The sequence below is a fragment of the Aythya ferina genome (genome assembly GCF_964211825.1).
Source record: "Aythya ferina genome assembly, chromosome: 14".
Taxonomy (NCBI): domain Eukaryota; kingdom Metazoa; phylum Chordata; class Aves; order Anseriformes; family Anatidae; genus Aythya; species Aythya ferina.
In genome coordinates this window covers 18975309-19000550 of record NC_140312.1, presented here as the reverse complement: position 1 = coordinate 19000550, position 25242 = coordinate 18975309, and the positions used below count along the sequence as shown (strand labels likewise).

Genomic DNA, 25242 nt, shown 5'->3' with positions numbered 1-25242 from the left:
GTTTTACTAGACCAGTTCCTAGCATATGTGGATATGAGAGTCTACTAGGCTGGTGGGGAAGTGACTGCCCAAAGAAACCGATGGTCTCATGTTAGATATGCTGCTTGATCAAATAAGGGACAGATAATACAAGGAGAAATTTAAAATCTACAGAAAGAGTAGTCCAGATAGAAATGCTAGGGTCCAAGGGCTCCTTACAATGTTTGGGTTTTTCCCTTTCAAAAAGCAGTAATGCATTTATGGCCCTGGTGATCTCTGACAGCTGGCAAACTCTCCCAATCCGTTGTATGTATTTTCTTTAGCCTTCTAAATCTCAGTGATATGAATCAATCATATGTGAGCAGCTCTGTAAAAATCTTACGTTCTTTCCGCTATGTTTCACCCATCATTCCTGTCTTTCAGTTAGGAGAGAGTTAATTTTCCTCCTAGTAGCTGGTAGGGTGCTATGTTTTGGATTAGGATGAGAAGAGTCCTGATAACATGCTGATGTTTTAATTGTTGCAGAGCAGTGCTTACACCAAGCCAAAGACGTTTCAGCTTCTCTCTCTGTCCTGCCAGCAGGCAGGCTGGGGATGCAGCAAGAGCTGGGAGGGGACAGACCCAGGACAGCTGACCCAAACTGGCCACGGGGGTATTCCATTCCATCTGGGGTCATACTAAACAGTATATAGGGGTGGCTGGCTGGGGTGGGGGGGCTGGCTGCTCAGGGATAGGCTGTGCATTGGTCAGCGGGTGGTTAGCTATTGCATTGTGCATCCCTTGTTTTGTATTTATTTATTTATTATTATTATTATTATTATTATTATTATTATTATTATTATTATATTCTCTGTCCTAATAAACTGTCTTTATCTCAACTCACAGGCTTCACCTTCCCATTTCTCTTCCCCAGAGAGGGAGGGGGGAGGGTGAGCGAATGGCTGTGTGGTGTTTAGCTGCCGGCCGGGTTAAACCACAACAATTCCCTTCTCTGATCAATAGAAAAAAAGCCAATTTCAATCTGCATTCATAATTGGTACAGAAAAAAAACTTTGATGTTTGAAAAGAAAGTTTCCATAATTTCTCCATAACCTCAACCCTCCCCCCATCCCTCCAAATACCCAGTTTCAGACCAGATCTGGTAATAAGAAAGATCTGGCAAGAAGACACTGGTTCTCATGAGGTTTCTGACATCACAGGAAACATGACCATCCTTGCCTTTTGTCATAACTGAAAAGCCTCATGGGGTGTGTTTGAGCAGTAAAACCTTCTGAGACTTACAGAGTTGGAAGAGTTGAATGGCCAAGCAAAATCTTGACCATTTCAGCAGCACAGTCATCTCTTGCTTAGAGGAGATGTCATATCTTCACCTCCATTTCACACAACTCAGCTCCCTGCCAGTTCTTTTCCAGTTCTGCAGAGTGGCATAAGGCTTCATTACATCAGACCCCCAGGAAACTGTAACCTGTGCTTTATACCATGTGTAGGCTGCAGGGGTTGCCAGTGAGAAGATCAATGTTTAAAGAGTCTATGGGATTTCAAGGATGTTTTGATTTAGGGACAGAAGTTCTGGATTTTCACATCTCTTTCTGGCACTGCAAGCAACGCAAAAAACATAGACACACTGTAGCATCTCCAAATCTGGGTGACCTCAGTGTCACTTGTAACCATTAATGAATTCCCCAACCTTTCTGCACACCAGAGATTTGACTTTGCTGTGATTTTTGAGCCAGGGAGTAAAGTTAAAGAGCAGATAAATGCAGAGGTTTGCATTTGACTGAGTAGCAGAGTGATCTGAGCCCAGTCCTGCCCCAAAGGAGGCAGTGTACTTGCAGCCCTGCAGACTCTGAGCATGACCAACAGAAAAGGAGATGCCGTGAGTAAAGGCAGTCCCACTGCTGTGGCAATGCCAGGCACTCTAGGTGAACATCAGAGCAAAGCTTGTTTTTTTCCTGCATATTAAAATTATGGCTAGCTGATGCCTTTGCTTGGTTTCATGGGGCCCACTGGCAGAGGTGCAGAACAGCCTCACCAATTGTCATCATTACAACCAATACCATACTGTATTCACTGCTTGCTTTTACAATGAAGCAAAGTTTTATCCTGCCTGGTTTTACACTGAAACCATAATTCGGTCCTCTATGCCACTGTTAATGCAGGGCATGGAGCTTCTCAAGGTCACAGAATGGGGTGGCATTTCCTTGCAGGCTGCCATGCACTGGACCTGCTGCAGTGCAACAGGAGTAAGGGGCCACAGGAGGAGGGTGGAAAATTACCTGCCAAGTCATTTGGATTTCATACGAGTGGTCCCGCCCAGTTCCCTCCACTGCAGAAGTTTCCTCTGAACACGTATTCCTGCAGCTTGTAGCCGATTTGACTTGCTTTCCCTCCTGCAATTTCTCCTGTCCTTGAATTTGATCAAACCGTGTTGTAAGCAGCATGGTATTCAGGGCTTGGAGGATATAATTTTGTGAGCTACGCTCTGAAAAATTAAAAGAGTTGACCTCGCTATTTCTCTCCTCACCCTTCATCCCTCAGCCCCTAACATGCAGTAAGACTTGGGTTTGGGAGTTGCTGAATTTTTATTATCTTATGCAATTTTTCTCTGCAGATTGATTTCTGTGAAACACCTTGGGGTATTTGCTAATATAAACATTGCTCCAGTGGCACAGGCTGTTTGTTTACATCGATAGGAGGAAAAGAGCCCTTATTACTGATATTTTGACTTCTTCCCTCAAGCCTTTCCCTGGGAGCCAGCACGTAGGCAATATTGATACCTGCTTGTTTAATTTAGGGCCAATTTTCTTTATAGATGGATGTGACGATGCATAAATAATACACCACTTTGCTGCATGGATTGTTTATTCCTGCCTTCATTGACATGCATAGCACACAGGCAAACTGAAAGCTTCTCTGGATGGGTATTGTCAGATTACTTGCCAGGTTTTTCCCTAGAGAAAATCATCAGACACACAGAGCTGGAGTTTTTAAAGTCCTTTTATTTCATCCTTTCAATGTACTCCGTGCTAGAACAGCAAAGCACAGGCTGAATCAGCACTCCCATTAAAATTCCTTATTTTGGGGAGTTTATAAGTTGCTGGTGAAAGAATAAGAGCTGGACACGACTGCAGGAGCTGAGCTCCAGAGACGAAGACATTTGCACAAAATTTTAAAAAGCACACAAAGAAGAATGACAAATGCTCTTTGTATAAAGCAAATCATTGTTCCAGGTGTCAGTCTGGCTGCAGAAGGTGGGCACTGGAAGAATTCCGCTGTTTAATTTGGAGGATTTGGCCATCTGTGTGAGGTGTCCTCCTGCCTGTCCTGCCCTGGGCTGGGCTCATTGCGCTTGGGGGCAGCTCAGGGCTGGTCGGAGGGCTTGGGCATGGCACGGGCAGCAGTGGGCATCCTTCGCTTCCCAGAAGGCTCTTGAGCTCCAGGGAGAAATAAATGCCTGGACAGCTTGTTTGTTGTGGTGCTTATCATAATGCATAACATATTCTACTTAAATAGATTATGAAAGGCCCAATTCTCCCACTAATTGCAAAATTCTCAAGAATTTCATTATGAGCACACTTTAAAGGTACATTTTAGAGTCTTAATCACTTGATATGCCATATGCCATTCCCCTAATCTAATACTGCGAGCAAAACCCACTCCCGAGTACTTTATGTTGAACTAGATTTACAGTTGATAACAAATAATATTCAGTTCTTTCCTACTACTGAGAAGTAACCTCTGCATTTTTTTACCTATAGAAATACATTATTAAATCTGCTGAAATGAGGAGTGAAAGGGATTGGATTTAGAAATGTGTGTTGTAAGTTTGGATACTAGGTACTGCCCTGCTCTTACTCTGAGGTCAGTCCTGGTGTTTTCTGGAAATGGGGAATAGTGACCAACCCCCTGTCTCTGCCTGCAGAATACTGGTTTGTAAAATTAGCATATATTAAGTTTGCATTAGATTTATAGTTTTTGGCAGTGCCTCACTGGTTGTGTAATGCATGGAAGGATGCTCAGCATCCAGATGCTGGAGTGGCACATTCTTTGGAAAGCTAATATAAGTACGGGGATTTTCCTCAGCTGACTGCATGGTGTTTGCTGTTAGCTGTTTCAGATCAGTGAAAGCCTACCTTTTCTCCTAACACCTACAGATGACAAAGGAACACACTATTGATTGGATTTTTTTTTTCTGTTTTTAATGTTTGTTATTACATTTTGTAAAAATACAAGCAAGGAAATACAGGCCTGAGAGGCTTAGCTGAAGCAAGCCTATTGCCCAGAGGAAATTATAGTTTTCTCGCATGTGTTAGTGGGGGAAAAAAAAAGGAAAGCAAAAGATATTTTGTTATATGAGATTTGGATGGTCTGCTAGATATTTATTTATTTATTTATTTATTTATGTTAGTAATTAATTGCCAGGCTAAGCTGTAATAATAAAATCAGCATGGTAAAAAGATAATGAGTGCTGATGGATAGTTGGATGTAAATTTAAATGAGTGATGGGGCTGGCCTTGTAAGAGTAAGGTGTCTTAGTTAATGGGCAGAAAAGGCTAAGAAAAATAAATATATAAAGTATATTGAGTAAGGCATGTGAGCCAAGTAAAATGCTGTAGTATTTTGGACCTATTTTCCTCTGCATGGTGGCCACCAACATGTTGCAGTCCTGTGCCAGCAGCCCTGGAGAGGTGAGTAGGTCTCAGTTGTGAAGGTGTGTGGTGGGGTTAAGCTGGTGGGTTCTGCATCTTGAGGGGAGGCAACTGGTGTGATTTCAGCAGCACGGATATGCTCACACACACTGCTTGGTTTTGGATGAGTACACATGGGGAGGGCTGGGAGCAACTAGTCAGGGGGAGGGATGGGAGTACCGGCTGCATTCTTCTTTTTAGGCCCACAAATTCTGCATCCAAGTTTGATGATCAGGCTCCCTTCACTGCCAGCAGAAGCAGGCAAACTGCTGCTATGGCAGTTAAGAGCATCCTGCCTGGTTTCTGCTCTGAATCACACTGTGGGCTGTGGAGGCTTGGGCAACCAAACGTACGTGTCAGACACGAAGGGTGTGAATAAACCCCACAGTTAACAGCTGTCTTCCTGGGCTGTATGTATCACAGCTTGGGAAAAAGCTGGTCTGGTTGTTCTTGCCTTCCCTCATCCTCCTTGACTCAGAGCTCCTAACTAGATCAGTGCAAGGAAGTTAAAGCAGTCCCCAGAGCTCGCCAGGTTTTCCTACCCACCCCAAACCTCTCTGGCAGGCAACTGCTAGCAACAGAAGGAGAAACTAGCTAGAGTTAGTGTGTCAGACCAGTGTCTTCTGTCACACACAGCTCCTGACAAACACAAAAGGTATTTTTCATCTAGGCTGACTTTACTCAGGAGTGCTGCTTGCTGTGAAGCTGCTTGGCTCCTTTTAACAATGTGGAGCAAACCCCATGATCTCTGAGTGTTGCCCAGTGCTACATCACCCACCAGCAGTGTCCTGACTCCCAGCCTTGCCTGTGGTGCTGACCTGGTTCAGGTGGTGGAGGTCTGCTTGTGGTGATAACTGCACCGAGGAGCAATGGGAATGTGGCTAAAGCACCACTGCAAAAGTATTCATTGTTTCAGAAATGTAAAATCTAGGAAAAAAATCCAAGATCAAACAGAAAAATGCATTAGAAACATTAAACATTATCTCTTGCAAAGCACTCAGAAGTTTTGATACACAGGAATAAAGGCTTCTTGTACAGCCTGGACTGTTACAGCAGCGCTTTCAGCTCCCTGTCATCTGCTCACATTCAGCTCTGTGTAGTTTTCCTTGTTTTCCCCCAAATTAGTGTGCCCAGGATGACAAACTTGGTAAGGACTAGGGCTGTGTAAGGAGGAGGCCTGAGCTGGTTTGCCAAGGAGGCGTCCTCTGGCCAAGGGGCTGCAGAAGGGTGGCAGCCAGGGGACCAGGAGGCTGCCCTTTCCTTATAGCACCCTGCAACAACCACATTTTTTCATAGTGAAAGAGTACATGTTTGACAGCATGTTTGCACAGAGGAGGCAAATAGAGGACCAAGTATTCTAGGATGAATACTTTGTGCCTGCTCTGACCACTCTGTCTTCTCCTATGGCCCCAGCAGGACTGAGAGATGCCCAGGGCCTTGGTGTGGCCAAAGGCTGCAGTGGGCTCAGCTGCAGGAGCTGGGGTATCACCAGCCCCTCACTGGCAGAGGCTGCAGCTAGCCCATGTTGCAGGGATGTGGTGAGTCGCTCATCACAGCCTGTGGCAGCAGGGACTGGCTGAATGAGGCTCAGCCCCCAGCGGGAGTCAAGAGCAGGAGACTTGTGCGATTATGTGCCAAAATGGATGTGGGCAAGATGCCTAGTGTGAGGTAGGGGGCTTGAGAAATTGCTCGAGATGTGCAGCCAGCCCTGGCACGTCTCTTGAATGAGAACCATCTTTTTTTACTGGGTTAATCTATCATACTTGAAAAATTCCAAAAGGCTGTATCTTTCCCTCTAACTATCTTCATCATTTTAATTTAAAAGCTTTTTAAAATTATTACCCAAATAAATGATAAGTAGTAACAGGGTAAACTGCTCTGAGCTCTCCATTAGCGCAAACAATGCAAAGCGACTGTGTTCTACTTACAGAAAATTAATGAACATAAAAAAGATGAACTGCATGTCATTCTGGTGATTGTAAGTTGTTTTTCATGCAATGAGGTTTGCAGTTTTATATATTAAATTCTGGGACAAAAGAAACATCTCTGCAATATTAATAGTTGTAATATATGATTTTATGTGAAAGGAATAGAAATAACATTTATTTTATTTAATGAAGACTAATGAAGTTGTTATGATCTTTCCATTACAGTTTCAACAAGTTTTTCTAATCAGGAAGATCCTGCTTTCTGAGAGCTAATTTTTCATTTTAAGTGTCTAAAATGCCAGCAGAATAGTGAAATGCAGAAGCAGTATTATAGGATGCTAGAAATCCTTGAGTTCTAATGGGAAATTGATGCATTTCAGGGTTTTTGTTTTGGTTAAAAGAAAAAAGCTCAGGCTGCCTTAGAAAAGTTTGCTTTTCTATTGGTGCTTTATTGATTAGATAAACATGGCAGATACAGGCAGAGACTTTAGCTGGATGGAAAAAATGGTCTGTTTCCTGAATCTGGTCAGGGCAGGCTACTGTGCAGTTTAAAATAAAGGACAGGGTGTTGAGAGATGTAGAGACTGAAAGAGGTAATCACTGCAGGTCCTCCAGAGGCACTGAAATCAGCAACAATGTTCTTTGAAAAGTACCCTTGGCTCTTCAAGCCAAGGTTAAGTTTGCAAATATTGGAAAGCAATTAGGACCAAATTTGGGGAGGATATTTATCTTTCAATTCGCAAAGCAGCATGGCTGAAGGGACCCAGATGTTTTAGGGATGACGGGGATGTCTTAGATCTGGACAACCGTGTATATGGTGGTAATATCTAGAAAGGCATTGACAATCCCTCTGGTGTGGACATTTAAACAAGTTCATAGGCAGGAGAGGGTGCGTAAGGCAGCAGGGCTGGAGCTCCTTAAGTGGGGAAATAATTTAAATCTGGGCAAATAAGCCAGCAAAAGAAATGTGGAGGAAGGGAAAAAGGAGAGCTCTGCCCTTCTGTTGGCACCTGCAACTACGCTCCTGGAAACACTGTGAAAATCCCCAGAGAGTCCTTGCTTGCTGTTGGGACTCTTCTATGTGGACCTCTCCCATATTGCTCCATAAGCTGCTGTGTTTCAGATCATGTGCAACAGCGTTGCTTTCAGAAGGAAAAAGAAAAAAAAAAAAAGTAGAAGTTTCCCAGAAGTGTGTTATCTTAATTTCTGTTATATATATATCTTATGCTGTGTTGGTGCTGCTACATAAATCTGCTGTCTAACACCTTCTCATACCATTATTGGGTTGTTGAGCCTTCAACATTTCTCACACCTGACAGCTTCTTAGAATGCATCAATTATTTTCCTACCTGTGTTCATGGTTTTGCTGTCATCTGGAAAAAAAAAAAAAAAAAAAAAAAGTGGAAGGGGAAGGGGGGAGAAAAGAAAGGATCGATTTTACTTTTGGTTTAAATTGAAGAGATGGTCATTTATAGCCTTTATATAAGCACAAACATGATAACTACCAGAGACAATGGTGAAATCTGAACTGGGGAACTGCCACTTTCAGACTTGCAGGTGTGAAGCAGAAGCAGGACAACAAGCTCACGGTGAACATAATAGGAAAATAGCACTGCCTGTTATTGCCATTTCTAGCTACACTGATGCACTGGAGCACACATATACACCCATGGATACAGACTGAAAATGTTTCTGTCCTATAATATTTTATTGTTATACAGTGGGTAAAATTTCCAGGCATGAGTTATCAGAAATGACTGGCTTCTCCCATTTGCCCTTTTGTTCCATAGCAATTTGATTTGATTTTATAGAACCTTTGCCATATGCCTTGTGTCTCAGCAGCTTTTCATTTACCTGCTCTCAGCATTAGACACCATCTCTCTTCCAGCTTAACACTGGAATGAAAAGCAGGAGGTGGCAGGTCAACGAGATCTTCATGGCACCTCTTGCTGTCCCCTGTTTTTCTGGAAAGGCACCATGTCATGTAATAACAGATAGGTTCTTGTCATGCTTACTCAGGAGTTCTGATGTCTCACCAGCCTTTAAAACAAACAAATAAACAACAACAACAACACAACAAAACCTAAGGCTTCTCGTCCCCCTATTTACTTTGTGCTTTTCCTCAGCAGTGTTACCCACACATCTACTTAACTTCTTTCTTGCCCTTGCATGCATAAAATAGAAAGCTGTCTATTTTAATAAGTACAGACTTTGCTGCCTAATTGAGATTAACATGATGAACCTGGGTGGCTTTCAGGAATTGCTAATCTCTCTTTGCTGGGTCAGGTTTTGATTAGTTATTTTAACACTTCCATATTTGCAGTGCAACGTCATGGGACAGACCTATTTATGCTGTCCTGCCCTTCAAGGGAGCCTGAGAGAGAAAAAAAAGCATGCACACACTCTCCATCTGTCTCCCTCGGGTTTACATCCTTTGTCAGACTCTGTTGTTAGCCAGAACTGTGTCCTTGTGCTGTCAGGAACCATTGTGACCCAGGCCCTTCCTCGTGCCTGCTTGGGTGATGCTAGAGGCCTGCAGGCCTTGCTGCCCTCTGGGTAAAATGCTGCCATGAAATGACTCCAGCGGAGGTAGATAATACACTAATTTTGCAGTGGTTACCACTACCAGGAACCTTTGGCAAGTCACCCTTGCCCCTGGCCATCCCCAGAAACACAAGGGGGTTTCTAGATCTGCCCCACTGATCACGAGTGGTGTGTTATTTATTTCTTTTTCACACTGAAGCTGTTCACTTCAGGTGAGGGGTGACCGTGCTCTCCCTCATAAAGCTCCAGGTGCAGGGCCCCAGGTGGAGCAGCACTGTGACCTCTAGGCCGCACTGTGCTCCCTGCAGACCTCGCTTGGCCTCGGCCTTACTGCAGCCTCCAGCAGCTGGAGCCCAGGGCCCTGGGGAGCAGGATGGGCACCAGGAGAGCTCTGGCCTGCACCTCTGCTCCCCAGGCTGTTGGGCCCAGGGCGGGAAGAAATGGGAGCCAGGGGGAAACACGAGAATGATTTACGTGCCTTTGTTTTTTGCACAAATCTTGCCCTAAAAAGGGCTCAACTGTCACTCCATTGGGCAACAGCAAATAATTATGTAAAGGAAAACATCACTGTACTTTTGACTTTGCTGCTTGTCGTATCGGTCGGAGACCGATAGATGGACCACTTGGTCTATGTGAGGTAGTCACAAGGGGGGGTACTGCGCAAAGCTGGAAGGGCTTCTCTGGCTCCAGCTAAGCTTGTTAATTTTTTCCCGAAAAATAGAGTGAGAATTGAGAAGGAGAGAGAAAATTAGCAGGAGAAAAAGCTACTCCTCTTTGTTGAATAGACAGTTTAATTTATTCCTGAGCACAATGTACCTGAAGAATGATAAGAAACAACTTTGATATCATGTTAATAAATAAAAAAGAGGTTATATAACCTAATTTTCTCTGGCTCTTACAGCAGTTTCTATTTTATCAGCTTTCATTTAACCAGAGCAAAATTAATAAGATGGGAAAAGTAGGGCTACCTGGAATACTACAAGATTTCTTAAAAAGAATGTGTCTTTAAGCTCATTATTTTGTGTGCAGGTTGCTGCCTGGCCCCTCAGGAGGGCTCATCTACAGGAGAAGCTGGTGTTGGCCAAGTGACACCAGGGATGGTCCTGAGGTCCCATGGTGGAGCTGGCCCCCTGATCTGGGGGCTGGTGTGGGGGCTGCGTCTTGGACATGGGGACAGCAGGGGAGGAAAAACGTCCCTGGCACCCCAGCCTTGCCACAGGGCAAACTCATGCTCCCAAGCATTGCAACCTCCCCCAGCCCCAGTGAGCTCAAATCATGCCCTCAGCTCCCTCCAATATGCTGGGTCTCCTTTCACTGCTGTGCTCCTACACTGTGCAGGTTTGGGCAGCTTCCCTGCCATTTTTGTCTCTTTGCAGATGCTGCAGGTGCAGCCCCCAGAACTGGTCCCTGCTGGCAGGTGGCTGGCAGGTGGCTGCACCTTCCCTGCAGCACATGGGCACACTGAGAAGCCCGGAAAAGTGACTGGGGATTTTTTTTTATTACTATTATTTTTATTTTTTAAGCTTGCCAGAGCATGGTTGTGGTCATTCAGGTGAATAGAAGGACTATAGACTACAGCGTTGAAGAAAGATGCTGTAATTGCTTGTTGTTCTTCCCATAGGAGACGTGATAAACCATGGTAAGAGTCCAAAATTTCAAAGGCAGCCGATTAAAATGGATTAAACTGATTTACTCTATGTGAGAGCACAACAAGCCCTTTAGTTAGTAATTTCCTTTCATGCACCCATCTGGTTACTCAGGAACAAATAGTAAGGAGAAAATAAAACAAAAGATTAAATAAGCAGGTTTTTTGTTGTTTTGTTTTTCTGTTTTTTTTGTTTTGATTTACAGATTTCTATTCTATTTCATTTAGAAATGGACCAATACTACAGCTGCAACTAGAGGAGGTTATGACACCTACATGCCTCTCTTCCCTGAAGTGTCTGACCTTCACAAGCCAGAACACAAAGCCCATCAGTCTGACACCAGCTGAAGGTGGCTTCAGGCATGGCTTCAGCATTTTGGCTCTGGACGCATTTTAACATCAGTCTGGAAGGACCAGAGGATACAAGGGTTTAGGTATAAAATTCCTTTTTTTAAAAAAAAAAAAAAAAGTATTGGTAGGTAATTTATTTATTTATTTATTTATTCATTTATTTTTTGTCTCTTGTCACACTGCAAATGGGCGTGTACATGTAGAAAAAAAAACAACAAACAAACACAAAACAACAACAACAAAACAACAACAAAAACCTGTAAGGAATCTTCATTTGCAGCAGTTTTACTTTTGATAAGTACAACTAACACTAATCCAATGAGGAAGGTGTCATTGCCTTCTAATTAACTGGAGGGTGAGGGCAAGGGGGAATTACATTAATGCAGAAGCAGCCTGCAACTTTGCTGCATGCTACAATAAAATATTTTGCACTAGAATTTTCTGAGAGGCTTAAATTAGCCAGTGAAAGGTAGAAGGTCCCACACACTTCACCTTCTACTCATGTATTGTGTAGTGCTTTTCTGCCCTTCTCCTTGGGCTGAGCTTAAAGGCTCCTGGTGACAAGAAGCCCTGATGTCACGAGTGCCTGGGAGCTGGCTCGGCTCCTCCAGATGACAATGCCCGTCTGCCAGCCACTAGTCCCAGGGCTCAAATAACTCTTGCAATCATCTAACATGGATCAAAGCCTCTTATTTTACATGTTATAACCATGCAGGGGGAAGCAAACATATATGCAAGTCGCACATCAATAAACAGTGACTAATGCGACCTGATTCCTTTGGCATTAGGCATTTATACTGGTATATTTTTGTGCATTGCAAATACAAAATGGGAATGGCAAAATAAATTAGACAATATTAGGGGTTTTGTTACTACATATACTTTTTTTTTTTTTTTTTTTTTTTTTTCCAAGAGGAGGAAATTCTTTGGTTGTGTAGCACGTTGAGAGGTGCTAGGCTTAGAGAGGCAATGAGTGCTTTTGACTTGCTTCCTGCAGCCTTTATTGTTGTCACACCACTCTAATAATGCAAAAACTTGAGTGTGTGTGGTTCAGCCAGTTGTTACATAGTTCTCTCTTTGGACCTTTGTGTGCCAGTCTTAGTGTTTGTCCCAAAGCACCATGTGACACACAGATACAGGGTTACACTCTGACCCTTGCTCGTGCACTCCTGCTGTCAGGCCAAGGGCACTTATGGCCTGAAATGTCTGAGACATTGACTGAGACGTTGACTGAAACAGGCTGGGGGGCATTCCTCCTGTCAGAGCTATGCTGCAACATAACTGTTGTAGCTGATTTGCCTTCACTTTGCCAACAAGCTTTCCACCTCAAAAAAATAATGCCATAGCATAGCAATCAGCAGATATGCTTTGCTCTAGATTGTGGAATTGGAATATATTGCAGATGGTATTTACTTAAAAGACAAGTAAATTTTTATTTGTCTCTGCTTGGAGCAGACCTAATTAAAAGCCAGGCAGAGTGTTTTATTCTTCACTTGATATATTACAATTAGTGGCAACATCTGTGCTGCATGATTTATTATTTGTGTGCAATGTTGTAAAATAGTTTCCCAACATTATAACCTGGTGCACAAAATAAATAAATAAATAAATAAATAAATAAATAAATAAATAAATAAATAAACAACATTAAAATGATAATCTAATTTGTAGTAAGATAATGTAAAAGAACGCAATATCATTTCTTGTGTTTAAACTGTCTTTCTTATCCCATTCCAGCAGTCCACGGAAACTGTTCTGGCGTGAAGTGGGGGGGACTTTTCACCATGTATAATGGTCTGTTAAATACAGGCTGCAACTTCAGCTGAACTTAGTGTTGGGACATTGGAACTGGAGAAATGCCCCATGGACATCCTTGAATCAACAAAATTTGAGCCAAACAAGACTTCAGGGTATCATAGTCACCGCCCTGAGTCACACAGGGAACAAGGTCCATCTCTGTACCTTACACTATGTGATGGGGATAGCACCTAAAGAAGTAATAACTCTTCTGGCATAACATAATAATTTATCACAGCTTTTCATCCCCAGCAGCTACCTAATGCAGAACACAGTGGGAGTCCTCTTTGCCAGGACAAAATAAAAAGACTGCTCACTGCCATGCAAGTGTCCAACTGTAGTGATCTTTCTTCTGCACTGGTGTTGCATTCAGCCCCTCTCTCCCTTTCCACTTATCTCCCATCTCAGCCAAATTATTAAGTATTGCTGTTCACTTCCATCTATCCATGTGTTAAATCCCAGGGGTGGTTACATCCTCCTGGGAGGCACAGTGATTCCAAAAGACCCTTAGTCCGTACTTCAATGTACACGGCCGGGAAGGTAAAGAAACATGGGAGCTGGAGTAGCTGCTTATCCTGTAGTCTGCAGTATGAGCTCTACTTATCCACTGAGTGACTCACACTGTTAGGAGACTAATTAAGAAGAGGAATACCTCTGCGTGTATTATAAATAGCCCAAAGGAGGACATAGCCTATTTCAGGACAAAGTCAAAGGAAGAGCTTGATCATTGTCATTGGCAGCTTAAATCAGCCGGTGTGACTTTGCCCAGAGGAGTGCAGGAATAGCTGCGAAGAGAAACTCCTTCTCCTGGGTGCTTTGCTGCTGGTTCTCCTTCTCTGCAGCTGTCTTACCTGACTTAAACTCCAGCCTGGCATCAATAACGCAATGTCAGCATGTTAGCAGACATGCTGTGAATAAGCTTGTGGCCGAGATACTTCAGATCATGTATGTTTAATCTTGGGGTGATGGATTTGGATGGTGTACAAGGGAGTAGCATTTTTTGCCACTGCAGCCAAGTTTATCAGGGGCTGTGAATTGATCTGAGCCACTAGATGCCAGAAGTATGGCCCTGCAGCTGGCAAGCAGAAGTGGAGACACATCAATAGCAGGCCTCTTTTGGAAAAAAACCTTAATACTCCCCCCCACTTCTCCCCCCCAATTCCCCTTCCTCCCCCCACCCTGCTGTTAGCCTGGAGATATTCAATGAGAATTTTTCTACTTTTGTGTGTTTTTAACCTTAGCTGTGAGCTGTTTCTTCAGCTCTGAGGGTTGATTGCCTTTCCAATTCAAGTTAAGCTGGCAGAATATCTTTTTGCAGGCCATTACAACCACCAGTCATCTAAATTACATAATTTGCATTGATTTAATTAATACAAAGAGTTTTTATCCATTTAGAACAGATTTTCTGTTGCTGTTGTGCACACACTTGGGGACAAAGTGATGTCAGGCTTTCTTTTGCCTTCCAGACATCTCTATCCCCACTGTGGATCTCGTGTGTCAGTGCAGCATGTCAGAACACAGGAAGATATGTGACTATGCAATCACCTCAATATAATTCAGGGTGTTTCTGTGCATTTCCCACTCACAAGCAATCATTCTAATAATGTTATATTTTCTTAGCATGCTTGCTACTTTTCTCCTATTGATAAGATGAAATATAAATACCTGTTGCTGTGACATAATCACTAAAGAAATATTAAACTGGAACTCATAATCTCATAGAATCATAGAATCATAGAATCATAGAATATCCTGAGTTGGAAGGGACCCTTAAGGATCATCAAGTCCAACTCTTGACACCGCACAGGTCTACCCAAAAGTTCAGACCATGTGCCTAAGTGCACAGTCCAATCTCTTCTTAAATTCAGACAGGCTCAGTGCAGTGACCACTTCCCTGGGGAGCCTGTTCCAGTGTGCAACCACCCTCTCTGTGAAGAACCCCCTCCTGACGTCCAGCCTAAATTTCCCCTGCCTCAGCTTAACCCCGTTCCCGCGGGTCCTGTCACTAGTGTTAATGGAGAAAAGGTCTCCTGCCTCTCGACACCCCCTTACGAGGAAGTTGTAGAGTGTGATGAGGTCTCCCCTCAGCCTCCTCTTCTCCAGGCTGAACAGGCCCAGTGACCTCAGCCGTTCCTCGTACGTCCTCCCCTCAAGGCCTTTCACCATCTTCGTAGCCCTCCTCTGGACACTTTCCAACAGTTTCATGTCCTTTTTATACTGTGGTGCCCAGAACTGCACACAGTACTCGAGGTGAGGCCGCACCAGCGCAGAGTAGAGCGGGACAATCACCTCCCTTGACCTACTAGCGATGCCGTGCTTGATGCACCCCAGGACATGATTGGCCCTCCTGGCTGCCAGGGCACACTGCTGGCTCATATTCAACTTGCTGTCTACCACGACCCCCAGATCCCTCTCTTCTAGGCTGCTCTCCAGCGTCTCATCGTCCAGTCTGTACATGCAGCCAGGGTTTCCCTGTCCCAGGTGCAGGACCCGGCACTTGCTCTTATTGAACTTCATGCGGTTGGTGATCGCCCAGCTCTCCAACCTGTCCAGATCCCTCTGTAAGGCCTTTCCACCCTCATTTGAGTCCACAACTCCTCCAAGTTTGGTGTCATCAGCAAACTTGCTCAAAATACCTTCTATTCCTACATCCAGATCGTTTATAAAAATATTGAAAAGTACTGGCCCTAAAATGGAGCCTTGAGGGACCTCACTGGTGACCGCCCGTCAGCCTGACGCAGCCCCATTTACCATAACCCTTTGGGCCCTGCCCGTTAGCCAATTGCTCACCCATCGTATGATGTTTTTATTTAGCTGTATGGTGGACATTTTGTCCAGTAGGATCCTATGGGAAACCGTGTCAAAAGCCTTGCTGAAGTCCAAAAAAATCACATCAGCTGGTTTCCCTTGGTCCACCATACAGGTGATCTTATCATAAAAGGAAATCAAGTTAGTTAGGCAGGACCTACCCTTCACAAACCCATGCTGGCTGGGACCAATGACTGCTTTGTCCCCCAGGTGTGCCTCAATAAGTTTGAGAACCAACTTCTCCATGATTTTACCAGGCACTGACGTGAGACTGACAGGCCTGTAATTGCTAGGGTCTTCTTTCTGACCCTTCTTGAAAATCGGCACAACATTTGCCAGCTTCCAGTCTACTGGGACCTCTCCAAATTCCCAGGATCGTTGAAAAATAATTGAGAGAGGTTCCGCGATGACGTCCGCCAGCTCTTTCAGCACCTGGGGATGAATCCCATCCGGACCCATGGACTTGTAGGGATCCAGGTGGAGTAGCAAATCCCGCACATGCTCAGGGTCAGTTGGGAGCTTGTCATCCCCACCGTCCCGGTCCTCCAGCTCAGGGCACCCTGGGTCCCAAAGCCCATCATCGGCATTGAAGACAGAGGCAAAGAAGGCGTTAAGCGTCTCTGCTTTGCCTATGTCATCGTCTGTGAGGAGACCTTCCCTATCAAGGAGCGGCCCTATGTATTCTTTAGTTCTCCTTTTTCCATTTACATATCTAAAAAAACCCTTTTTATTTTCTCTCACAGACACAGCCAGCTTCAACTCTAGCTGTGCTTTGGCCACTCGAACTTTCTCCCTACAAACACGAACAGCATCCCTGTATTCTTTCCATGACGCCTGGCCCTCCTTCCAGTAGCGAAACACTCTCTGTTTCCGCCTAATCTCCATTAGAATGTTCCTGGTCAGCCACGCCGGCCTCCTGCCCCGCCTGCCTGACTTGCGATATTTAGGAATTGCCTGATCTTGTGCTTCTAGGAGGCATCGCTTAAAGAGTGACCAGCACTGGTGGACATCGAGGCCTTCAAGAGCAGTTTCCCAGGGGACCTTGCTGACTAGTTCCCTGAGCAGCCTGAAGTCCGCTTTCCCCATATCTAGGGATGAGGTTTTGGTGGCACTTTTCCTCCTGTCACCATAAATTTTGAACTCAACCACTTCATGGTTGCTATGACCGAGGCAGCCACCAATCACCACATCTCCCACCAGACCCTCTCTGTTTTCTAGCAACAGGTCTAGGAGGGCACCTTTCCTAGTTGGCTCCGTTAGCACCTGCACCAAGAAGTTATCATCTAGGTGCTTCATGAACCTCCTGGACTTGCTCGTGTCAGCCGTGTGGCACTCCCAGTTAACGTCCGGCAAGTTGAAGTCCCCCATAAGGACAAGGGGAGTTAATCTCGAGGCCTCTCTTAGTTCTGTAAAGAATAATTTATCGGTGCTATCGTCCTGGTCAGGCGGTCTGTAATAGACTCCCACAACGACATCCCCTTTATTCGTTCGTCCCTTGATCCTTACCCAGAGGCTCTCAACTTTGCCATCGCCGACCTGAAGTTCCACACAGTCCAGCCCCTGCTTCACATACATCGCCACCCCACCACCTCGCCTACCCTGCCTGTCCCTCCTGAAGAGCCTGTAACCTATGTAATCTCATCAACCTATGGACTGTAAAGTAGTAATACAACAAATTGAAGTATTTTCCTCCAAAGTGAAGCCTTTTGGCTCCCAAGTGGAACCCTCCCAGCTTTGCTTCAGCATCACTTTTATCCACAGTTAGTGGATAAAAAAGTAGGAAATTGTACTTAATTGTGTCAGTGAAAGAGGGCTGAATTAAGAAAGGGATTTTTTTTTTTTTTTTGATGATAGGGATATTTTCTATTACAGATGGAAGGTGGAACTGAAAACTCTGGAAAGCCAGATCAAATGCCATACAGATAGATTCCCTCAGCGATTAATTAGGTTTTCAGGAAAAAAAATGAATCAAACTGTGTTTTTCACTGTTTCTTTTGCTAGATCCCATATTATGCTCTTGGCAATCCCAAGGGGAAGTCTCTGCTGCTGTCTGTCTCAATCTACTTTGTTCTCTTGCCCTCTGTTCAGTCTCAGGCTGCTTCTGCCTAACAAGAGTGCAAAGAGATGATAACAAAAAAACCTCACTGCCTATGGGGAACAGCTATCGTTATGGGACATGATCACTTTACCTTTTATTACACTCTGTACTGAGGCAACAAGACTATTGCTGTTCAGTTCTTTGCACTGCAATCTGCATTGTTCGGTGATGTTAGGACAAAATGAGTTACTCCTTCTCGCTCATTAAAAATATCTTGTGTCTGGAAGGGAGCTAGGAAAGAAGGGAGAGAGAGAAAGCGCCATTATGAGCATGAATAGCCTCTCTGATCTGGCTTGGTTTCACCCTAGCCTGTGGAGTAGAAAATGTTCTGACTGGCTGCAGCAGAGCCAGAATTCAATAGCTTTTAATTACCATCAGTCATTATACATGTTTGTTATATAGCCAGCATAAGAAAAACTCAATAAAATTCTTGTTTCATGAAGCTATGGGAACTCTGGAGCATAAATAAATGGTGTCGGACCTCATGGCACATGACATGTCTTCTTAAGGGGGAAACAATTCATATTTAACTACTGTAGCAGTAACAGTGCTTTTATTTTAGACACCTACTGCACACTGACACTAACCCACTGTGCAGACCTGACACGCAGAGCTGGCACATACCCGTGTGCCATCAAACCTGCCACACTGTGCTGGATGTGGTGTCTCAACTCTGCTCATCACTTGGTTGCAATGAGAAAGAGTGATCAAGACAGAAATGCAAATGATATAACACTCAGAGAATATACAATGTCTTCACTTATGTTTGTTTGAATGAATTTGGGAGTAAAATCTGCAAGAAGTGTAGTGCTGCTGGCCCTCCTGTAGAAGAAGGAATGGCGAGGCAGCCTGCTGGGTTTATGAAGGATGCACAAAGCCCTGTTTCCCCTGCACAGCAGGCTCAGGTGTGAAGCGTCACTGGCTTTTTTATGGCTCCACAAGCGGCTGTCGGGGGCAGCTTGCTCTGAGAAAGTCCTGCTGTGAGCTTGGGCTTGTGCTCCTGGCTGCATTCATGCTGCAGCTTTGCAACGCAGCATGCAACCAAGACATGGCATGTAAGTCTCTCACAGGAATCAGCTCCTCGGTCTGTTCTTTCTTTTTTCTGCCCTTCTTCCTGGTCCTGTCAGATGCACTCACCCCTGTGGGAGCTGGAGGAGCCCAGCACAATGAGTGCCTGAATGCTAGAGAAGAAACCATGAAATCTGACATTTATTTCAGGCTGCTGAGAGAGGGCTAGCTGTGCTGCCTGTTGTGATGTTTAACAAAATGTCTGTCTGTCTTGTGACAGCAAACACCAAAGGTAACCACCTGTCCCTCTGTCCTGGCTGAGCAGCCCAAGCCAGATATCCAGCCAGGTCTTAGGTCACCTAGCACCTCTGTTTTTCTTGGAGGCTGAAGAAACTACAGCCCTCCCAGAAGCAGAAGAAAGTCTCACTGCCTGACCTACATCATAGTCAGGCTTTCTGGCTGTTCCTGCTGGCAGTTCTGCCCAGGTAACTGGAAGCTTCTTCCTCTTACACTCAAAGGGAAAGGAAGGGAAAAAACTGACTGGGACATGTGCTTTATCAACATATAGAAAAGAAGTTGGTTGGTGCCAGGCTAGCCAGCAGACACTCATCCTGCCCCACAGATACACAATTGAGGTATCCATGAAGATCAAGAAACAAAATTTAAGAAAAAGTTAAGCTCTGCACTTGCCTGGTTTGTGACCCGTATATATGCACCGACCTGCCTGCCCTTTCCCTCTCTCCATGGCATCACCACCATACTGGGAAGGGAGCAGGGGGAGTTGTTTGCCCTGGTATCAACCAGAGATATGCCTCTGAAAAACAAGGCAGCAAGGACGTCACTTGTGTCTCCATTGGGTGCAAACAAGGGGTGCTGCTGGCCCCAGGGTGTGTGTGTGTGCGTATGTGTGTGTCTGTGTGTGTGTCTGTGTGTGTGTGTCTGTGTGTGTGTCTGTGTGTGTCTGTGTGTGTGTCTGTGTGTGTGTGTCTGTGTGTGTGTCTGTGTGTGTCTGTGTGTGTGTGCGTGCACGCGCTGCTCTCCAACAGCAACGCATCCAGCCTGCTGAAGCTCAGTTTTAAAACAGGTTAAGCCTAAGAATCATAGGAGATGAGGAAAAGAGAAATTAAAGGTTTGTGGGGTAGAACCATTACCAAATTTCTGTAAAATATTTTTTACCACTCTCACTGCTATTAAAGTCATTTTTTTCTTTAACACTCAAAGCAATTCCTCTTTTCCAGGCTTAGATTTGATTTAAAGTGCTGTTAGATCAGTTTTGGATTAGCTGGTTCAGACAAGCCTCCAGGCAGATCCCATTAGCACCCACTCTTCCCCCACCTTGTGAAGCCTTCATGTGACCTGCAGGGCTGGAGCTGAGACAGGCAGAGCCTGCAGCTGTGAGTACCCACGTGGGGCCCAATGGGCTCACCCACAGAGGCCATGTAGGTAAAGACAAAATACAAATGACTAGGCAGTGCACTGCATATGTGCCCCCTCATCACTTTTTCTAGGATGTTTACAACATCTATTTCCCTTACTTTTAGCAAATGTGACGATACATTACATGCCTGATAATCCTTTGAAAAGTTCCTCATCTACTTACTAACATTTTTCTTTCTTTGAAAGCTTGTAATGAGGGCAGCTGTGTCCTGGGGTGCATGAAGAATGGCATTGCTAGCCTGTTCAGGGAAGGGATTGTCCCATGCTGGTGCAGCCTCACCTCGAGTACTGTGTGCAGTTTTGGGCACCACAGCATAGAACTATAAAACTATTAGAGAGCATTCAAAGCTGGTGGGTCTGGAGGGGAAAGCATATGAGGAGCGGCTGAGGTCTCTTGATTTGTTTGGCCCAGAGCAGAGCAGGCTGAGGGGAGGCCTCATGGCGGCCTGCAGCTCCCTCACGAGGGGAGCAGAGGGGCAGGCGCTGAGCTCTGCTCTCTGGGGACAGCGACAGGACCCGAGGGAACAGCATGGAGCTGGGACAGGGGAGCGTCAGGCTGGATGTTAGAAAAAGCACTGAGAGGGTTGTCGGGCACTGGAACAGACTCCCTGTGGCTGTTGTCACAGCACCAAGCCTGCTGGACTTCAAGAACTGTTTGGACAGTGCTATCAGAAATCAGAAATATGGTTGATTTTTAGGTAGTGCTCTGTGGAGCCAAGAGTAGGACTCCATGATCCTTGTGGGTCCCTTCCAGCTTGGGATATTCTATTCTATGAAGTCAAATACAACCTAGAAACCCACTGCAAGGGACACTATTTTCAGCTGTGCCATGGAGGGCCTAGGCCTCCTTCTATGAGGTTAGACTGCTCAAGACTCTTCCTTATAAATTATTAGGTCTAATTTAGCTTTTATTATTTTGGTTTTTCCTAATTTTAATGTATACACCAAAGGCACTGGCTGATTGACATGATGCTGCCCACAGCCAATGTATTAGCTGAAATTAGACTAAGTTTTGCTGACCATCCTTCCTAATAATTCTGGTTAAGCTCTTCCATGTACAGAGAAAGATATGCTCCATCCAGGCACTTTGGCAGCAGTATTTCAATATGAAGTTACTGCATTTCAACACTAGAGAAATGGAGCTGTTTGTAGGAAGATGCATACTGCTGCTAGTGGCTACAGCTGGAATTAGGGACTGTGGTCAGCATTCACAGAAGTATAATGGAGTTTTGGTGTAGAATGATGGCAGAAAAAGAATGAAAGAGAAGTAGAATCCAGCTCCTCTAGCTGAATTGAGAGTTTATGGCAAAGCAGCTCAAATAGAAGGATATACTTTAATGTTTTTGTGACTGTCTTAACTCACAATACATCACACAGCTCTTGGGCGCAGGCAGTAGAGTCAGAATTAAGGCAGGCTATGGTGCACCATGCAGCTTCATGCCTCAGGCTACAGGTGGTCTGGCAGAGCAGGGCAGGTGAACTTACTGAAGAATAAGGAGTTGTACATACTAAGAAACATTAAATAGTATTGGTGAAACATAATATAGGAATCTTTCCTCTCTGTTAACGTAAAAAACTAGAAAAACATGGAACTTACCAAAAAGTATAATAATAGTATAATAGTATTAAAGTATAACATATACATAGATAAATATGTATAAATTCATACATATATGTATATTAATCTTACATGTATGTATGTATATATTCCAAAGCAAAGATAGTGGAAATGCAAACCATTGCTTCCACGGGTTACAGCATTTCGTGACAGCTTAAATCCTCGCAACATATAACAGACAGGATGAGAATTATTTTCCTCCTATATAGTGTTAATTTCTTAATGTCAAATATGATGCTTTTGACACTTATAAACAGTACTAATTTATAAATTAATTTATTTATAGACTTCTCTGTAGAGGTCAGCACCATCAAATCTAAATGCCTTTGAAAAGTTGCTAGGTGACAGTGTCATACCTCAGTCTGATGAAAAAATAAGAGCTTGTAATGTTGATGCAGCGACATTAACCAAACATTCTGCTTTCATTTTGATAGTTTTTTTTTTTTTTTTTTTTTTTTTAATCTTTGTAGGTTTGTTGTGAACTGCAAACAAGCTCAAATTACCCTTTTCACCAGTTATGACTTAGTTCATAACTAAATGGGTCCATAAAGTTAATGAAAATCTTTCCATGTTGTTTTTATAGAAATCAAAGCAAAGTCAAATATTTGCATAAGCACAATATTCATAGCCCATTCCAGAAAAAGCAAACAAACAAACAAGAATTCCACCAAAACAACAACAACAACAACAACAAAGTTTTCATACTACCTAACTTGAATTGCATTTATTGACAATGTTGCTAATTCCTTGTTTTCCTGTCTGCACGGGAAAAGTGGTACAAATGACCTGAAGAACATATCATCTTTGTAATGCTCATTCATGTTACAGAACCACAGAATCACAGATTGTCTAGATTGGAAGAGACCTCCAAGATCACCTAGTCCAACCTCTGACCTAACATTAACCAGTCCTCCACTAAACCATATCATTAAGCTGTACATCTAAACGTCTTTTAAAGACCTCCAGGGATGGTGACTCAACCACTTCCCTGGGCAGCCTATTCCAGCGCCTAACAACCCTTTCAGTAAATCCTAATATCCAACCTAAACCTCCCCTGGTGCAACTTTAGCCCCTTCCCTCTCATCCTGTCACCAGGCATGTGGGAGAATAAACCAACCCCCACCTTGCTACAGCCTCCTTTAAGGTACCTGTAGAGAGCAATAAGGTAGCCCCTGAGCCTCCTCTTCTCCAGGCTGAACAAGCCCAGCTCCCTCAGCTGCTCCTCTTAAGACTTGTTCTCCAGGCCCCTCACCAGCTTCGTTGCCCTTCTCTGGACTTGCTCGAGCACCTCGATGTCCTCGTTGTAACGAGGGGCCCAAAACTGAACACAGTACTCGAGGTGCGGCCTCACCAGAGCTGAGTACAGGAGGACGATCACCTCCCTAGCCCTGCTGGTCACACTGTTTCTTATACAAGCCAGGATGCCGTTGGCCTTCTTGGCCACCTGAGCACACTGCTGGCTCATATTCAGCCGACTATCAACCAATGCTCCCAGGTCCTTCTCTGCCAGGCAGCTTTCCAACCACTCATCTCCCAGCCTGTAGCTCTGCTTGGGGTTGTTGTGCCCCAGGTGCAGGACCCAGCACTTGGCCTTGTTGAACTTCATGCAGTTGACCTCAGCCCATCGGTCCAGCCTATCCAGATCCTCCTGCAGAGCCTTCCTACCCTCGAGCAGATCGACACACGCACCTAACTTGGTGTTGTCTGCAAACTTACTGAGGGTGCACTTGATCCCCTCATCCAGATCATTGATAAAGATATTAAAGAGGACCGGTCCTAGTACCGAGCCCTGGGGGATGCTAGTAGTGACCAGCCTCCAGCTGGATTTAACTCCATTCACCACAACTCTTTGGGCCTGGCATTTCTAACCCAGTGAAGCGTACGCCAGTCCAAGCCATGAGTTGCCAGTTTCTTGAGGAGAATGCTGTGGGAAACAGTGTCAAAAGCCTTGCTGAAATCAAGGTAGACCACATCCACAGCCTTTCCCTCATCCACCAAGGGCGTCACTTTGTCATAGGAGATCAGGTTCATCAAGCAGGACCTGCCTTTCATAAACCCAGACTGGGGTTGATTGCCTGGTTGCCCTGTAAGTGCTGTGTAAGCATGATGACACTCAGGATAATCTGCTCCATGAGCTTCCCTGGCACTGAGGTCAAACTGACAGGCCTATAGTTCCCTGGGACTACCCTCTGGCCCTTCTTGTAGATGGGCATCGTGTTTGCTAGCTGCCAGTCTACTGGGACCTCTCCTGATAGCCATGAGTGCTGATAAATGATGGAAAGCAGCTTGGCCAGCTCTTCTGCCAGTTCTCTCAGTATCCTTGGGTGTATCCCATCCAGCCTCATTGAGTTGCATACATCTAAGTTCTGTAGCAGGTCACCAACCATTTCCTCGTGGATTGTGAGGACCACATTCTGCCCCCCGATTCCCTTCCACCAGCTCAGGGTACTGGGTATCCAGAGAACAACTGGTGTTGCCACTAAAGACTGAGGCAAAGAAGGCATTAAGCACCTCAGTCTTTTCCTCATCCCTTGTAACTAAGTTTCCCCCACATCCAGTAAAGTATGGAGATTCTCCTTAGTCCTCCTTTTTGTGTTAATATATTTATAAAAACATTTTTTTTTATCTTCAATGGCAGTAGCCAGTTTGAGCTCCAGATGAGCTTTGGCCTTTCTAATTTTGTCCCTACACATCCTTACAACATCCTTATAATCCTTCTGAGTGGCCTGCCCTCTTTTCCAAAGATCATAAACCCTTTTTTCTTTCCTAAGCCATAGCTACAACTCTCTGTTCCGCCAGGCTGGTCTTCCACACCGGCTCGTCTTTGGGCACATGGGGACAGACCACTCCTGAGCTGTTAAGATTTCCTTCTTGAGGAGTGCCCAGCCTTCTTGGACTCCTCTGCCCTTCAGAACCACCTCCCAAAGGACTCTTCCAACCAGTGTCCTGAACAGCTCAGTCTGCCCTCAGTGTTGAGGAAGACTAGTTAAAGCAACAAGTACAGTCGACCCAAGGTCCTGCATGCAAAGCAGAGGCATATGTGTGCACTTATGTGCTTGTGAACACAGGCCTGGGGAGTCAACTCTGACATCACAGTTCCTTGATCAGACCAAGCATAATTTCTCCCAGCTCCTGGCAAGGAGCTGGGACCATAATAATAAATGGTACAGCTTTATGGTAGGCAAGAGGATGAAAACAGCCAACACCCTCTTATTTTTTCATATAATTTTCCTTCTTTTCGTTTGTTTTTTTTTTTCCTAAAACAAGCAAGCAAGCAAACAAAAAAACAATTTCCAGTTTCTTTCCTCCCTGTTTTGAAGTGATGCCACAGTGACTCGAAG

The 25242-nt window shown here is 44.6% G+C and overlaps 1 protein-coding gene across 1 annotated transcript in view; it reads left to right on the top strand.

Annotated features, from left to right (window-relative positions):
- Positions 1–13254, top strand: part of LOC311444326 (uncharacterized protein) — a 44715-nt gene extending 31461 nt beyond the window's left edge. The window contains exons 6-7 of the transcript XR_014697818.1: positions 11013–11218; positions 12873–13254. The gene's annotated coding sequence lies outside the window, so the exon portion shown is untranslated. The remainder of the gene's footprint in view (positions 1–11012; positions 11219–12872) is intronic.
- The last annotated feature ends 11988 nt before the right edge of the window (positions 13255–25242 follow it).